Source organism: Camelus ferus, chromosome 17, assembly GCF_009834535.1.
Source record: "Camelus ferus isolate YT-003-E chromosome 17, BCGSAC_Cfer_1.0, whole genome shotgun sequence".
Taxonomy (NCBI): Eukaryota; Metazoa; Chordata; class Mammalia; order Artiodactyla; family Camelidae; genus Camelus; species Camelus ferus.
The window spans coordinates 40643012-40656530 of record NC_045712.1 but is presented as its reverse complement, the minus strand read 5'-3'; the positions used below and the strand labels follow the sequence as shown (position 1 = coordinate 40656530).

Here is a 13519-nt window from a genome sequence, read left to right as displayed (position 1 = left end):
CGGAGGGCAGTCCTCTGGAGAAGGGTGGGAATTAGGAGCTATTAGAAGCAGAAACTCACCAGAGCCAGGGAGAGACATACAGACGTGGTAAAGAGGACCTGCGTGGATCTGGGCAGAGTACAGTGTTCACTCCAATTACCGATATTTGCAAAGGTGAAGAAGTGATCAACAGAAAACACTTTGGACTTGGACACCCATTTCATTTCCTTCCTCACAGTCTGAGGAACTTCTGAGGGGCCACCGCAGTGGAGAGGAGGGCAGAGGAGGAGCCGGGCGTGCCAGGGTTCTTCTTTCCTCTCTTTTACATATTGACCTTCCATATACAATGTCGCTTAGAGAAAAGCTTCCCCTGCTAAACAGAAGTTTGAAAACCATCCTCCAATAGCTCTTCAACCTCGCCATGTGTGGAGCGGGCGGAGGAACTCAGGATGCTCAGTGGTAGAGTGCATGCCTAGCATACATGAGGTCCTGGGTTCAATCCCCAGTACCTCTGATACACAAACAAATAAATAAAATAATCCTAATTACCCTCCCCCCCCCAAAAGATGCTGATTAAGTGTGGTGCCCTGGGGAGAAGTCATCCACCAAACCTAGGATAGCAGCAGTCCTGCCTCTCTGGATGTACATCCTGCCTCTGGCCTCCTGTGAACCCCACCAAGCCAGAGACCCTGAGCCCTTAACAGCTGTGGCTACGCTGGCTCCAAATTCTGTGGAAGGTTCTAAGAATAAATAAACATACTTCACTTTTCAGTGCGTGACAATGGATGGTACACAGATATAAACAAGGGATAGAACCAGAGAGCGGGGAGCTTTGGAAGCTGGTAAGTAAAACCTTTGGAAGTGAAAAATGCCACCCCCTGGATACAAAGAAGAGGACCAAAGGGAGATTTGTGGTCCCAGAGAAGCCTTGCTCTCCATCTGGTTAAACATGGTGCTGAAAAATAGCTTCAGTCTCATTCCAGAAAGAGAGAGAGACCAACTGGAAGAGCTGCAGGGAGAGAGAGAAGTCCCTGCGTTCCTGACTTTCTAATCACTCGACAGGCACTATGTGCCAGGCAACACATTCGAGCACCTGCCCTTGTGGAAAAGTGGGAGAAGGAAGCCATAATTTACAGAATTCGAACGGGATCCCAGGAGAAGTAAAACCCGGGAGCCCAAAGAAGAGAGTGTGCAATGCAGGCGACTGAAGTTCCAGCGTGTCCATAACCTCCCCTTAGTGGTTCTCAACTGAGGAAGCTGCCGCGTGCTTGGGAGAGGGAGACTCCATCAGCCTTCAAGTGACAAAGCTGGACATGGACAAACCTGCAGAAACGCCCTAAAACGGAAGCATAAGCTGGCTGGCCAGGTTCAACTGGATTAGTTGCCAATGTCATTAAATTGGAGGTTTCCCATAAAAAAAAAAAAAAAAAAAAATCCCAACTCCCAGGTTGTTTTTTCCGAAAATTGAATTTGACAGCTCTGGGCCGAAGATCTTGAAGGTAACGGTGAGGGGGTGGTGGGTGGTCTCTGGCTGAGCGAAGCCCCTTGCAGCAGGGAGAACGGGGCGCTCGTACCTCTGCAGACGCTGTGGTGAAGGTGTTCCGCTTGGGCAGATAGGAGAGCTACTGCCGCTGGGGGACAGTTCTGTGTCTTTGCTTGGGCGGCCGCTGCCCCGTTCAGAATTCCATCTCCTTACACCAGGCCCTGTCATCATGCACTTAACTCTACTAAACACAAGTCAAATCAGATTGTAGGAAGCACAGAAACACCAAATCCTCAGTCAGCCAGGAGGCGCAAGTGAAAGGGGTTAAAGGATGTCTGTTTCTGGGGAGATAAAGTCCCGTTTGCCGAGCACGGCTCTCAGTTCTTTGCACATGCTGTCTGCTTTCAGCCTCATGACAGAACCTAGGTGGCAGATCACATTAAACAACCACATTTTGCAGATGAGGGAACTCGGGCTCACAAGTTGCAGAGTCAGGATTTGAACCACTGGGGCTTTGCTATAGTTTGGAATCACTCAACATACATGCAGGTTTGAAAAAAGGGCTCAGAAACTTATATTTCATCCACCTCTGTCCTACTCCAGGGCAGAGCATGGGCGGCAAGGGGGGGACGGTCAGTCTAAGATGCTGGAAATGTGTGCATGGTCTGAGCAGGAAAGATGATGCCAGGTGAGAGGGCACCCAGGCTGAGAGTGGTCCAGCCGAGGGGAATCGGTGGTGTGACCACGTTTCCCAAACCAGAACTGAAGTGGGTCCAGACCTTGGGGGATCTACTCACAAGGGCAAGACACTCAGGAAATGGGAATCAGTACTGGAAAACCGGCTTTATGATTGCCAGGGTGCCAAGAGCCAAGCCAGCTGGTCAGGTAACAGCAGTGGCTAGTATTTGTGGAGTTGGCTTCAGTATACGCTAAGCGGGGTGCTGAGCACGCCACATGGCTAACGTGTCTGATGTCAACAGCTCTGTGAGGCAGGTACTATCATTATCCTCACTGCACAGGTGGGGAAACCGAGGTGCAAAGAGAGGTTCAGGAACCTGTCCAGCATCTCAGTTAGTAACCAGTGGAGCTGGGATTGAAGCTTTTCAGTTGTTTCCGGAGTCTGTAATCATAAACCCTACATTTGCCACTTGAGTTGGCCAAGGGCCAGCCAGGCAAACAGAGGACCAAGGTTGAGGTGAGGGAATCATCTGAGGACACAGAAGCAGATGTCAGGAGCCAGCACCTGAGCAAACAGGGTCAGAGGCCCAGCACAGGGAAGTCAGCCTCAGAGGTGAAAATCCAGCATTGAACCCAGTGCTCTCGGGAGTGTGGAAATACAGGCTCTCCCACCATGCAGGGGGAAGTGTCATTGCATAGAGCCCCTGGAGCAGGCAGTTTGCCTGAATCTGTGAAGCCAGAAACCCGTCCTCTCCATATTTACTCCAGAGAAACCCTTGTCAGTTCCTGCTGTGGGTGGAAGACACAAGGAAACATGTTGAAAGATGACGGTTGTCACACTGTTCATAATAGCAGAGGGGCCAACCTAAGCGTCCATCAGGAGGGGAATGACTAAGTCAGTTGTAATGAACCCACACTGGGGAGTGCTGTCCAACAGGAAACATACATACATCTCCTCCCCCATGAGGGGATTCCAAAATCACTGAGGCGGCTGCAGAGTTCGGCCACTCAAATCTCCCTTTCAGAGAAGACTTGTCACTGGTGGGGTGAGGACTGTGTGAGCTGACCCCCAGCTGCAGAGCTTCAGGGATTCACTACAGCATTTGAGTTAAGGCCATGCTTATCCTCAGTGTCCTCCAACTAATGGCTGACCACAGCGGGATACGAAGTCCTGGCTCCTGCCTGGGGAGGGGCTCCTCCGAGGGGCAGTAACCCTGAACTCCCCAGTGGGCTGGCCACGACTCTTTCAGATCCACAGCACATGCCCTCCCTGCCAGCCCTGCTCCAGCCCTCTTTATCTTCCACGGGCATCACTCCCAATTCACCTCTTATACTCTTGAGGCCCTCAGCATCTGCTTCCCAGGAGGACCCCACACTGACACAGCCACTGATGAATGAAAACTGCAGGCTGCAGGACAGTGCATACACTAAGATACCATTTATGTAAACAAACACAGTACATACCCTACATGACTAAATATTTTCTTAAGATAGAGAAGAAGAAAAAAAAAGAAAAGGAGGGAAAGAAGGAAGAACAGAAGAGTGGGCAGGAGAGGAAGGGAGGGAGGAAGGAACCTTACAAAAACCCTGTATTTTTCTCTGCATTCATATATGTGGGTGGAAGTATATTGAACAGTTGTGGGAAAAGCACACCCAATCAGTAACAGTAGTATTTTCTTGGCGGGGTTCAGGGGGCGCAGTTTGGGGGTGATGCATGACCAGGACTTTAGATTATCTGAATTGCTTTACTCTCTTTACAAGGAGAACACATTCAGACATTGCTTACGTAATTAAACAATTTTAAGACTTACACCAGCCCTTGAGAGTCCAGGTCACTTGAGCTGAAACTAGGTTTACTCAAAGAAGTTCCCCAGCATCTCAGGTGGAGTCCGAGTCCTTCCAAGTGGGGACCAAGACCACACGGTGAGGTTCCATCCTCCAAGGGTCTCATAAGCCCTAGCCTACTCCTTTCCCCGCCTCTGCAGGAATAGCTGATGGCCGCAGCAATACATCCAGAAGGTGTCCAGAAAGATCTATGGAGTGTTTTAAATTGCATGAGACTTCCCTGGCCTCCCCAGTAGCACCGTGCAGAGATGCCACAACTCCCTATACAGCTTCTCTGAGAATTGCACCTGTAAATCTTCCCCGCACGTGGCATGGAATGCATCAGAGAATGATTCTGGGTGATGGTACATGTAACCGGCCGTGTGGATGGCTCAGTGGTTCCTGCAGGAGGAAGCCCGTTCTGTACTTACGTACTGGCACTGCCCCTTCCACCTTTAAGCCGTCAGGGTCGCCTCTCTCTCTCTCCCCCCTCTGCTGACTCCCCACCCGCTTCCTCGTCCCCTAGGTCCTTAACCAATGTCCGTGGAGCAGCCGTTGGGACTACACGCTGGGCACAGGCGGGACGCCTCCTCCTTGGACGCCTGGCCGGTTTTCTCTCCCCGGCCCCACACTGACACTGACAGGCTGGTGACCGGTCAGAGGTCTGCAGTCTGGACGTGGCGCGAATGGCTTTTCACAGCACGCCCAGAAGAAGAGAGCAGGCTGGCTATCGCCGTTCAGAAAATTACCACTATTTTTATTTTTAGACAGCAATAAAAATAACGTCGGGGACCAGAGCAGATGAATGTTCCATTTATAAAGACCCAGAAGCCTGAGTTATAAATGGGGTGGCCCAGCCAAGCGAGGTCGGGGGAGGGGAGCTTGTGGGAGGAGGTGCGGCCCAGCACAGCGGGGAGGTAACAGCCCAGCGTGGGGAACGAGCTGAGCAGAAGTTCTGAGAGGCCCCAGGAGGACCACCTTCAGCAATTCCGGAACTTCCAGTGCCTGCCCAGAGAGTGTTAAGTAAAGCACCACCTGCCAGGCACCAAGTTCTGCTGTAGCCCTGGGTGTATACTCACCAAACGCTCCCAGTGGCTTTGCAAGCAGGGTAGCGTCGCCACCATTCAACTTACAAGGAGGTAAATGTAACACACACCGCAGGTCACACGGCCCCTGGGTGTCAGGGTTGGGTTTGGCACCCCGTTCTGTTGAAATGACCATGCTTTCCTTCCACGAGCCTTCAGTGCCAAAGTTCCTGCTCTCAGTGACCCACCAGCGTCGTCCAGGCCTTCAGTCCAGCCAGATCTCCACGGGCACGCAGCCCAGAAAATGAACATGAGGGGGGAACCAGGCATGCATGGGCTAGTGTTAGTCTTTTAAACACATCCAGCACCAATGCTGTGAACAGGCTGAGATGTTGACAGTGAGGCTGTGACCCACTGCCTGTGTCCCTCCCTGTGTTGTAAAGGGAAGGCAGCACAGGTACTTTGGATTTCTGCTCTACTGCTTTTTACAAAATTAACTGTAGCCCAATTTCCTTGGTTTTTACCTGATGTTCTTTTTCTGTCCCAGGATCCCGTCCAGGTTACCACGTTACCTTTTGTTGTCCTGACATCTTCAGGTTCCTCTTGGCTGTGAAATTCCTCGGACCTTCCTTGTTTTGGATGACTTGGACAGTTTGGAGGAGCACTGGACAGGTATTTTATAGAATGTCCCTTGGCCTCACCACTTTGACCCCCCAGAAGTCCTGCTAGACAGAAAAATTCCTGCAGCTTCCACAAACATCTCTTAACTTCACACTCAGAGAATGACTTTGAGATATATTAGGACAGAGGGCTTTGATGCGTTCATTCATTCGCTCATTCATGCATTTATTCTACAAACAATCGCTGAGGCCTCCATATGCTCAAAGAAAGCAGCAGGGGAGGCACGGAGGAGGATGCAAGAGAAGCCAGAGACAAGGGTGGGGGCAGAAGGAGCACGTGTACCTCCAGTTGATGGTCCTCCCTGCTTCCTCCCTCTGGGCTGCAGCCCCCTCATCAGTGGGAGAAGGGTTGCACCAGACCAGTGTTCTCAGAGTAAGGTAGAGGGCCTCCTACATGAGAATCTTAAAGGTGCAAGTTAAAAATGCAAATTCTCTATCTTACTTTAGATTCACTGAATCAGGTGCTCTGGTCAGGAATCCACTTGGGGAAAAAAAAAAAAAAGACTGCAATTGATTCTGAGGCTCAGACAAGTTTGAGGGCCACCAGGAAAGGATACTGAATGGTCCACCTGCCCAGAGGGGATGTGTACAAGCCAGGGTGGATGCCAAGGCAGACGGATGAAAGCAGGTGAGTGACATCACATGGTGCCACTGCACTGGGTTCCGGGAACCAGTGCAGACACGGAGAGGTGGGGGCTCAGGGAAAGGGGCTGTGATCTGGAAGTCTGTACCTGGTGTCAGGGGACAGAAACGGCATCCTCTGGACCTGAAGCCTGAATGTATAAGAGGTCAGAGCTGAGTGGGGTTGGGTAGCAGCTTGTAGGTACAGAAAGGGGAATCAGGAATCCAAGGTGACTTGGAGACTTCAACACAGGTGCCCAAGAGAACAGCATTCTTTCTCAGGAGTAGGGTATCTGTAAGGCCTAGCAGGCATAGAGCAGGAAGGGGGAAAGATGAGTTGGTTTTAGGCATGCTGCATTGAAGGTCTCGGTCAAATGTATAAACAGACGTGTCCTGTAGGCATTTGGGGGTCCAGACTCACAGACTTTGGGCCCTAACAGAGCTAGTTTTGAGCTGCCCTGTCTCATCACCCTCCAGCTGAATGACCTTCCATCAGGTCAGCGGGGGCATCTCAGCTTCAGCTCCCTCCTCTGTGAAGTGAGTGCAGCCTTGACCTTCAGGGTTATACTGGCAAAACCTGAACAGAATCAGGGGTCTGTTGGGGAGGAGGAAGTAGGGAAATGAATGATAAATTAAGTAACCAGTATTATGCGCTTCAGAGATTGTTAAATTATGCCCATTCTCAAACAAAGACATTGAGCCTCCAAGAGATTAAGGCAGTCACCCAAGGTCACAGAGCACATACACGATGGAGCAGGTCAACCTAGGGTCTGCACCATTGCCCACACAACGCCAGAAACACTTTGTCATTTAGTAGCACGGTGCCACTCAACTGGTTATCACCTCATTTCTGATGAGTATGAACATGATGATTAGCTAATAAGGCAAAGCAGCAGTGAACTTGCTCTGATCGTCTTTCTGCGTAAGCAACTTCTGGTTATCTGTCGTACAGAGCACATTTTCTCTCCCAACCTTTCCTTTTATGTTAAATATACGATTTTTATCCTCAGTAGGGGGATTATCTCAGAGCAGAATTGGCAAGGTTAAACACTATCTATAAAACACATTCAGCTATGCCACAAAATGAATTACATAATATATCAGCCATCTACCTGGCTTTCAAAAACCTGCAAATGCATTTCTGTTCGGTATGGGTGAGTATTTTATATTTTGCCTCCCTTCCCATGAAGGTAAAAATGACCTTGGTTCTTAGAAAGTGAAGATATATTGAATGGGTGAGGATCAACACAGTTCCATTTCATTTAGTCGCCACTAAAATTGCAAGGAGTGAAAATAGAGATTGAATTTATTTTACTATATATTGCCTCATTTGAACTTTAGTAAGGCATTAGCTTCTAAGGAAAACCCTCCCCCCTTCCATGATCTCTTATTGATGGCATGTTAAGGAAATTGCCTTGACTTTATTGATTCTGAGCTGTGAGGTACAATGTACCCAGTGGTGTGTTAAACTGGGGAAAGTGTGCTGGGCTGGCTTTTGCTGTAGAGCTGGGACTTGCTGACCGTGCAGCACGCTGGCCCTACCCAGCACCCGTGGCCGTTCCCCGGACCCCAAGAGTGAACTGATGCCATGCGGTCCCCATCAGAGCCTTCCCTCCACGACCATGCTTTAAAAGAGGGAGCCCTGGGAGTCAGTGAGCCTCATGACAGGAAGAGGAAAGAGTAGAACAAGACCTCCCCCCTACCAGCTGAGGCCCTCCGAGTGTCCAGCTTGCCTGGGGGGGGCAGAGTTGGGGGTTCCCCCTTCAGACGTCTCCCCAGGTGGCCCGAAGCTGTGTGTCCTGGCTATGTTGCTTAACTTCTTGGAGCCTCGGAGCCTTCAGCTGCCAAGTGATTGTAGCAGGGAGAAATGAGTTGTTAACCTAGGCTGGCACCCATGTCCCTTTTACGTATATTGTTGGGGAAACTACTGTGATGGGCCACGCTGGGTAAGGAGGGAGGGAGGGGCCCCAGCAAATGGATGCGTGCAGACACTCAGACAGGGTGGTAGCTAGCACATCCTGCACCAGAAGGGTATCAGGAATGTGTGGGGATGGGAGAGAATCCGGAACAGATAGAGAAGGGACTTGGAGGTGGGAGGAGAAATGGAGGGGCTGGGCTGATGAAGATAGGATTTTTAAGATCAGGAAATCAGCGATATCTAATGTCATTTGATGTTGTTTGTAGTTAAAAAAAAATCTGCTGCTCTCAAACTTTGATAAAGTCTGCCACTCACACAAAAAGTGATTCAAGGAGGGAGGCTGAAGGAAGGACATAGAGGGTACAGTGTCTGCTACCTGCAAGGGAGTGTTTGGGGCTATGTGTTTGGCACTGACCATGCAGACCGACCTTCACCTGCTGCCCCTGCCAGCCGTCTCCAAAACAGAGAGCGGGTCCCCATCACCTTGCATATCCTCACAGCCCAGCCCACTACCTGGCACAGAGAAGAGAGCCAGTGGTTGTCAGCTGTCCCAGACCATCCCATGCTAGGGAGCCATCGCATCTCTGCTAAGTGAGCTTGTCCACCTCTGAGGACCCCCAAACCATAAATAAAAGCCTGCCCAAGCCTGACAGAAGGGCAGTGTCCCTTCCTTTCTGAACACGATCATGAATTCACTTTCTCAAGAATGAGATCAGAGAGGAGTGTAGGCGAAACAATTAAACCTCTTTTTGCTGCTGTTGTCTGACTGCCACGGCTGTACCCTGGGTATTGCCTAGACTGGCCAAGACTTTCCTTCCCCTCTCCCCACCATCTTAGCAAAAAGTGGAGGGAGTCAAGGATAGAAATGAGGGTCAGGGAGAGAAGAAGCTTATGAAGATCGGCAGAAAGCCCATCCTATCCCATAAGCATTCAGCAAATGCATGTGGAATAAACTTCAACGGGAGGTGACACTAGACATTATATAGGTCACGGGCCTGTGGCTCAAAGGTGTCCAGTTTAAGTGAGCCGGCCGGTGAGATGGGTAATGAGGGGCCGCTGCTCCCAGAGGGGCTCATGTCCTTTCTAAGAGCGGTAGCCTCTTCTCAGCGCCAGACAATTACTGCCAAGCAGATATAAGAGTCCCCTGTGGCTAGATATTCCTAATTTTTTTTCCCCAAGTAAAGCCAGAAATGTGAATTTTCATATAAAAATACCCATTTGGAAACATCGGAAACCAGTTCAAAAAATTTCACACACTGTACCAGTCAATAAAAATACATCTGCTGGTGGATCCAGTCCCGTTGTTTGATGAAGAACAGTGGTTCTCCGACTTAAGGAAGCAGCGCAGTCTCCTACAGCTCTTAGTGAGACCGAGATTGCCAGGCTCCCACCCAGAGTCTCTGAGGCCAGAGCCGGGAAGTTGCATTTCTACCAGTTTCCACGTCCCAAGATGCTGATGTGGCTGGTCCCCGGACCCCACTTGGAGATCCACTGCTGCTGTTGATCACCAGGGCTTCCAACCTTTCTTTCTGCCCCTGTGATGTCCTGCTGGCTGAGGGGAGGGCCCTGCTCTCTCCTTCAGCTGCCCCCACCCTCCCCACCGCTGACCCCACCCCCACCGCCCTGTGAATGAAGTTCTGAGAGCGACCTCTCTCTGCCTGCCTGCCTTCAGGGCGTGTTTTAAAAATAGGAGCACAAGGCTCTAATTTAGGGGCTCTTTCATTTCCTGATTATTTTTTCCTGGCAAGGTCTGGGCCCCAAGCATCACACTGTCTCCTCTGAGTCCCAAACCAGAAGACACTCTCCTGGAGAATCTTCAGAGCTGCAATGCCAGCTGCATTTGATCATTATTAATAGTAGATAAAATCCAATATAAATCCTCTGGGTGCCAGGGGTTCTGCAAGGTTGCTCTAATTGCCTGGAGCTTAAAACACACTTTTAACCTCTTCTGCCTTCAGAGAGTCAGTTCCAGCTAGGCCAGGGGAAATTTAGAAATGATTGGGGTTCTCATTAGGGCATGAGAGCACGTTTCTGGGAACTCAGGAGGGTTGGAAGAAGCAGCACATGCTGATTGCTCCAGGAGGACTATGCTCACCCAAGACTCTAGTGTGACTTGTTCTTTTTAAGCCTAGAATCACAGAGCTGACCTGATTGTCTCCCCAGCACTGGCGCTGACTAGCAAGCAGTAACCCCTCTTCCTCCAGTTTCCACGGAGAGTGGTGCAGACATTGCTGAAGACCAAGTTTACAGGGTAGCCCAGTAGCTAGAGATTGGGAATCAGCTGTCCTAAAAGACCCACTGCTAGGACCCTGAGATGACAGCTCATACGCACCTCTCACGGTGGTGGATCTAAGAACTTCATCCCCCAAGTTCCAAATGCTCCCTCTCTTGTCCCCAGTGCCTACATGTCTTGTCCCTGAAATCTCCCAACCCTTCTTCACTGATAAGACATGAAAATGGAAGACCAGTAGGCAAGTCTTAGGGTAACCACGCACACCACTGGCATCTGGGAAGGGCCACCCCGTAGGGCAGGATGTCACAGAGCAGGCGAGCACAAGCAACTGTAAATAAGGTGGCCACAGGGCTGGGCATCTGAGTTTGGTGGGTTCCACTGGAAAAACCTCAGACTTGGACAGTTCTAACTGAGGAGTGAGGTTCCTGACCTGGACTCTTACAGGTGAAATCTAGACAGGAAACATGCACAGTCCTGCCAAGATCCTGCTTCGGGAAGCCTGCCACTGGTACCCAGGCTTCCCAAACCACTCCCCTCTCACCCCTCCACCACGCTGTCTGTGGTTAAGTCATTACCGCTTTCACACAGGGTCTGGGGCTTGTGTTTCTGCCATTGTTGACTGCACTGAACCCTTCTCGCTGCACCTAACACTCATTTTCCCTGTCTGAAATCAGGAATTCTGGAATTGTTAGAACCATTAAGAGACCTGAGCCCCACCTGTAAGGTGTGTGTAATGATAGTTGAGGATCAAACCTGGACAGCAGCCTCAAAGTCCTTGGCAACCGTGAACAGCTACGTATCTGAAGACAGGCAGCGGGGAGGGTTGCTTTGCCGGGAACAGTGAGGGATTCACACCGACCAGCTACATCCTTGCCTTGTCACCATTCCAATCAAGTGACTCTTCTCAGAGGATCTGAGATCATGAGATAGAGCCTTGCTTCTCAAGGTGTGGCAGACAGAGCCTCGACCTGGACATCTCTTGGGCACTTCTTGGGAACGCAGTCTCTGGAGCCCCGCCCCAGACCTCTGATTCAGATCCCAGATCTGACAAGCCCCAGGTGTCACCTGGGCAAGTAGCCTAAGAACCCCTGGGGGAGGCCTTCCCTTTCCGGCCCTCCCTCGGCCCCCTTCACTCACCTCCACTGGAGTGCTTAGCTTATTTGCTGTGAGTTTTACACTTCACTTGTTTGTATCCAAGAAAAGAGTGGTAGCCAAAGCCAACGAGAAATCTGGAGACGCACAGGTCACAGACCGGGGCTCAAACCCAGCTGTGCTGCTGACCAGCACGGGGACCTTAGCGGGGTAACTTCGCCACTCTTGAGTCCTCATTTCTCCACCATGAAAAGGATCATTTCTACCTCACAAGGTTGTTGTGAAACAAAGCAGCTAAAACATCTGACTCTGTGTCAAGCACACAGTGGGCATGCAAAAAAAAAATCCCCAAGGCCTACCTTCGTGCTTGGTGTGCAGTAATATTTAGGAAATTTAATTGAAATGAGTTGAAGCCAGTTGAGGTTCAGCCTCCAGCGAAACTGAATGTCTGCATGGGTGGGAAGGAGTTTCTGAAACTTCAGTCTCCCTGCTTGCTCTCATATCTCTTCTCCTTGATAGTTTTCATGTTGTGTCTTCAGCTGTTGACGAAGTATTTTTCCCCACCTTACAAGAGGCAAGAGGATGGATGGAGACGCATGGGGACCGAGAACAGGGCTGACCTCCAGACTTCAAAGCAAAAGAAGCGAAGCGGTGAGTGTGCCAGATTCAGTCCTGGCTTCTGTTTTGTTTGGCCCATACAGGTTTTAACTTTTTTTAATTACTTGAAGACTTTTAAAAATCTGGAGAATTTAGAGGGAAAAAATCTGACTTTCTAGCTTTCCTTAAAAATACTGGCATAACTCAACCCCCACTGCCTGGCAACGCTTGTCCAGAGCTGAGATTTGCTGCTCCCTTTGGCAGGACCTACCCTCTCCACTAGGTCACAGTCCACACCGTTCCCTCTCATCACACTTCACCCACACACTGATCCTCCTCCCTCCAGGAGGTGGGGCCTCATTCCGCTCTGTGGAGTGTGGACTGCACCGAGAGACTTGCTTCTCACGTGCAGAAAGGGAAAAATAGAAACTCGACAGTAGAGGAATTCGGCCGGTGTCACCAGTGATGGAGGGTAACATCAGCGATACACCGTGTTCATTTCATGTGTCTCTGATGCGACATGAGACAGTCACGTCACCCTGGAGGTGCCTTTCCCCCAAATCCATGTCCCAGTCAAATCATGAGAAGGTATCAGACAAACCCGAATTGAGGGACATTCTACAAAACATCTGACCAGTCCTCTTCAAAAGTGTCAAGGTCATGAGAAACGAGACTGAGAAACTGTCACCGTCTGGTGGAAACTGAGGAGACGTGACAAATAAATGCAACTGAGAATCCTGGATGGAATCCTGGAGCAGAAAAGAGCCTGATAGAAAAGTGGTCAGATATGAATAAGGTGGATAGTTTAATAAGTTTGTAAACATGCTGATTTCTTAGCTCTGATAAATGTACTGTGATCGTATAGTTGTTAACATTCAGCAGAGACTGTGTGAAAGGTACACTAGAACTCTCTTTGCAGCTTTACTGTAAACCTAAACTTACTTCAAAACAAAAATTTTTTTAAATGTATGCTGAACATCATTCCAGTTCAACAGAGATCTACTAACATATTTTTGATGACTGCCTAGCATTTCATTGTATAGAAATGCCAAATTTTACTTAATCAGTATCTGGATTTTCCCCCCTAATTTTTCTGTTGTAATAATACTGACATGATAATTCTTTTTTAATTTTTAAAAACATTTAAAAAATTGAAGTATAGTTGATTTACAATGTTATATTAGTTTCTGGTGTACAGCAAGGTGATTTAGTTACTGTATATATATATATATACACACATACTCTTTTCAGATATATAAATATAGAGAGAGATATATATATTCTTTTTCAGATTCTTTTTCTTTTCTTTTTTTATTGAAGTGTAGTCAGTTTACAATGTTGTGTCAATTTCTGGTGTACAGCATAATAGTTCCATCATACATATACATA

General features: G+C 49.3%; 1 long non-coding RNA gene across 1 annotated transcript in view; it reads left to right on the top strand.

Annotated features, from left to right (window-relative positions):
* The window catches only part of LOC116657255, a 67042-nt gene that overhangs the window by 37073 nt on the left and 16450 nt on the right, over positions 1 to 13519 (top strand). The window contains exons 5-7 of the long non-coding RNA XR_004312331.1: positions 5537 to 5661; positions 6117 to 6297; positions 12106 to 12184. This is a non-coding gene — a long non-coding RNA (uncharacterized LOC116657255). The remainder of the gene's footprint in view (positions 1 to 5536; positions 5662 to 6116; positions 6298 to 12105; positions 12185 to 13519) is intronic.